At 34.4% G+C, this 4,787-nt stretch overlaps 1 pseudogene; it reads right to left on the reverse strand.

The window, feature by feature from the left end:
• Positions 1 to 1,460: 1,460 nt before the first annotated feature.
• Positions 1,461 to 1,933, reverse strand: LOC129037182 (large ribosomal subunit protein uL23-like; annotated as a pseudogene).
• Positions 1,934 to 4,787: the final 2,854 nt, after the last annotated feature.

Below are 4,787 nucleotides of genomic sequence, written 5' to 3' on the forward strand. Positions count from 1 at the left end.
ATTCTAGGTTCAGGAAAATAAGAAAGTTATCATTCATTTATAATTTATTGAAAACTTTTCCAAACCAGTGGTACCTATGTGACTACCAAATTGTATATGCTCAAAAATATTAAATTGATGAAGTTATTAAATAACACATTAATGATCATTGAATTTTTCCTCTCAATTGTGAGCTGAACCCACATTGAAAAAGTGAACAAATGCATGCAAAGACTAGGAGAAGCAAATTTTTAAATAATAAAATGCAAATAAATCATAAAGTAAAATATGTAGTAAAGACTAGTCAAATTAGTGGTATCATAAAAGTGGATGTATGCAAAAAAGATAGGCAATGGTACTTATTAGAAATATAAGATAAAGTCAAGAAGAAATATGACTATGTCTTAAACATAATTTCTACCTTGGTTTAATTTTCTTGAGCTTGCTGCTTCAGATGACCTAAAAGTATCCAGAAATGCCTTTGACATACATGCTATATATCGGCAATGGTTTATATACACTAATTTGGAAGGAAATAATAAAACAATATATCAAACATTTAGATGATTTTATATAGAAAATAAACGGATATTTACCTATTAACTGTTTATATACTATGAGGGCAAGTAAATTGGTAATGTATGTTAAAATTTGTTTTGTCCCACAATTAATATAAAAAAAGAAGTTGAGGTATTATATTCAAAATATTCTAGAATTCACTACTCTTCATTTTTATCATTAGAAAACAACTCCTCACTTTGATTTTAGATTTAAGAGCCTTTCTCTAATAAAACCTGTCAGAATGTCATTAATATTCTTATGGTATTTTTATTACTATATCTCATTTAACATGTCCAGTAATGAATCTTTTTGATTATAAGACATATCTATTTTTATAAATGCATTCTCTTGGTATAACAGGTTTGTAGTCACTCTTACTTTTCCTAGTAGAAGGAGCATTTTAGTACATCATAAAGAATGTATAAGTAAATGAAACTGTAGACATGAATTATAGATTCTTCTGTTGTTTTGTACCTCTTTTCTTTGCACTACTTAGAATTTTTTATAGTTTGGTGAAATAAACAAAAGAGAAGATTGACGAGGGGAATTGTCACATACAATAGTTACCAGGTAGGATATGTTCACCTAGTACTGGCTATGGTCAAGTGGTGAATTGTGTGGTTAGTCTAGCATCTTATTACTTTCCTCATTGTGTTCGGATATCTAGAGGGCAGGGCTTTATATCACTGCATATTAGAATAATTTTATCCTAACATGTACATGAATAGAAGTTCTATCTTTAGGCGTATATTTTAATCTACTCTCTAAAAATTCATACTTAAAAGAAATTTATAGGCTACTTGTACCTGCAAGGCTTTCAAAGGATGTTACTGTTTGGCATTTTTTCAATGGAAGATAAATATTTCTTTTTTTTCTGGTGAAATGGTATATACATATATAATTAGCCAGTTGGACTCAGTTTACATGATCCCAATTTTGTTGGCAACATCCAAAGCATCGTAATCAGGAGCCAGTTGAACATATGCCTTCTCTCCCTCAGGCCTAATCAGGGTGTTGACCTTGGCTACATCGATGTCACAGAGCTTCTTCACAGCCTGTTTGATCTGGTGCTTGTTGGCTTTAACATCCACAATGAATACAAGCATGTTGTTGTCTTCTATATTCTTCATGGCGGACTCAGTGGTCAGCAGAAACTTGATGACAGCATAGTAGTCAAGATTGTTTCTCCTGGGGGCACTCTTCTGAGGATATCTGGGCTACCTCCAGAGTTTCAGTGTCTTGGACCGCCGGGAGGTGGGTGACATATGGATCTTATTTTTTTTGTAACTCTTGACACCCTTCAACATTGCCTACTTGACTTTGACCTTCAAAGCCTTGCTTTGGCTCTGGCTTTAGGAGGGGTAGGAGCTTCCTTCTTCTCCTTCGGCGCCATCTTGTGAAAAGGGTCTCTGAGACTCGTTACAATGGGCTTATAGCGCTCAAACGTAAATATTTCAATTGAGGTAATGTAAGTCTAATAAATACTTGGAAGAAAAGGATGCAAAAAGAGAAAAATGATTGAAAAGTCATAGTAGAAAGATCTATGCAAAAGTAAAAATAATATAAATGTATATGAAACAAAAGTGTTGCCAGAGAAAATCAAAATAATTATTGAAATAATTGAATATTATTCATTGAATATTCAATTGAATATTGAAATAAATAATTGAAATAATTATTCATTAATTTTTCAGTAATAAATGCATATTACTTAAAACAGTATCATATATCCACTAACAGTTTCTTTTATTCTAAAATATAATGCTGATTTTTCTGAAATAAACATGGAACATTCTTGTTTCCTCCTCCATGAAATCATACAAAATATGCAACTTAGCACAGTTGTGCCTGGTGAAGGAGAGCACTTTCCAAGATGTTTGTCACTACTGAGAATGGTGAAGATGTAGAAATTGTGGACTTCATAACAATTAAATTTTCTCTATATGAGTTTTATAAATCTTAATCTACTTGTGAATGGAAAGAAGGGTAAAAAAATGGGCCTTTTTTTGAATTTCCATGTGCTTAAGATGGGCGTGGTGGTCAGCACCTGTAATCCCAGCTACTCAGGAGGCTGAGGCAGGAGAATTGCTTGAACCAGGGAGATGGAGGCTGCAGTGAGCTGAGATGGCACCACTGCACTCCAGCCTGGGCGACAGAGCAAGACTCTGTCTCAAAAAAAAAAAAAAAAAAGAATAAGAAATGCATTTACTAATAAACTACGGGTCAAAGAAAATATCACAATACAAAGCATAAAATAATTTGAACTCAAGGAAAAATCTTGAATATGGAAATATGTGGGATGAAATTAAAATTAAAGTTGTATTTAAAAAGAAAACACTTATTAGAAAAGTAATCGCTGGCATCGAGGTCCTCTTAGAAACTAGGAGAAAATATCAGGCAAGTAGCAAGTGCTTTTGAGTTTGCTGAATGTAATAGCTCAGTATTGGTTAAAAATTAAAATTCCTGTATGGAAAAAAATTTTTAGTAACGAGGGGATAAGGTCTTAATACATCTATTATTAATTCTGTTAAACACAATAGCAGTTGAAGAGGTATTTAGGAATTTTTAAATTTTCTAATACCTTTATATCAATTATAAAGTATTTTCTCCCTATGTCATCTCCAGAGTTTTATTTAAAAATAAACATATGAAATGATTTTAAAGGTAAAAGTTACTGTGGCCAGCGCGGTAGCACTGAGGGAGGCCGAGGCGGGCAGATCGCGAGGTCAGGAGATCGAGACCATCCGGAATTACACGGTGAAACCCCATCTCTACTAAAAATACAAAAAAAAAAAAAAAAATTAGCCGGGCATGGTGGGGGGGCTCCTGTACTGTCAGCTACTTGGGAGGCTGAGGCAGGAGAACGGCATGAACCCGGGAGGCGGAGCTTGCAGTGAGCCGAGATCGCGCCACTGGCTCCAGCCTGGGTGACAGAGAGAGACTCTGTCTCAAAAAAAAAAAAAAAAAGGTACTGCTTATGAACTGATAATGTTTTCAGAAACTAGTTAAAATGGTTTTCTTGTTTATTCGTTATATTTAGGACACTGAGAAATAGCCAGGAATAACAATTACATAAAATAAAAGGAGCTGTTAAAATAATTAAGAAAACAAATGAGTTTTTTCTACTGGGATGATATTCAGCTTTATATAACAGTACTTTTCTCCGTAGCTATGGTTACTAAATACTTGATACTGATCAAATAAGACTTCAAAATAATTCTAGAGAAAAAATAATTTAAAAACCAAGTATGACACTTTAAAAACATAAAAATACTTTGGGAGTCCCAAGCGGGTGGATCACTTGAGGCCAGGAGTTCAAGACCAGCCTGGCCAATGTAACAAAACCCTAACTCTACTAAAAATACAAAAATTAGCCAGGCATGGTGGCGGATGCCTATAATCCCAGCTGAGGCATGAGAATTGCTTGAACCCAGGAAGTGGAAGTTGCAGTGAGCTGAGAAAGGACCACTGCACTCCAGCCTAGGCAACAGAGTGAGACTCTGTCTGAAAATAAATTTAATATAATTTATTTGAAAAAATAAAAATTGTAAAGATTTTATTAAAAAATAAAAATTACTAAAGAAAAAATTATTTGGTATCTTTTTTAACACCTTACTGGAGTGTTACTCTTAATTAAAAATGAAGTTTTTGTAAACAACACTACAATCTCATATTATTTGCCAATGAGAAATATTACAGGTTTGTAGGCCCCCGGCCTGTTTTCTTAAAGAAAAAAAAAAAGGCTTCTCATCCCGTATATTTGAGTGGCTGTAGAAAATCATCTAGCTAATAAAATTGGTAAAGACAAATTCTGGAACTGTATGGACTTCCCTCAGTTTTCTATCCTGCCTTGATAAGCTGCCTACTAAGCTATGAATCAACTTTAAAAGGATAAATGGGCCCGTGTAACAATCACAGGCCTAACAACAAATGCTTGGGGCCAGCGACAAATGCTGAGGGAGGATGAGCTAATTCTAGTAAACCAAACTGCCTATGCCATGGGTGACAGCCTGTGAGAGAGCGTGGAATTTCACCACAAGAGAATAATGTGTGTGAGGGCCAGGGCAGTGTGGCATGTTGATGAGCATGGAAGTGCTTCATATTAGCAATGCATTTCTGTGCTCTCCTGACCAAGAGGGAGTGTCAGAGGCTGTCATAGGGGAGGCCTTCGCAACTATCTTAAGTAATATCCCTGAAATTTAAACAAATTCAAATGAAATTTATGTTAGTTATCTAAACTTAAAAAA

This window comes from Pongo pygmaeus, chromosome 4, assembly GCF_028885625.2.
Source record: "Pongo pygmaeus isolate AG05252 chromosome 4, NHGRI_mPonPyg2-v2.0_pri, whole genome shotgun sequence".
NCBI classification, from domain to species: domain Eukaryota; kingdom Metazoa; phylum Chordata; class Mammalia; order Primates; family Hominidae; genus Pongo; species Pongo pygmaeus.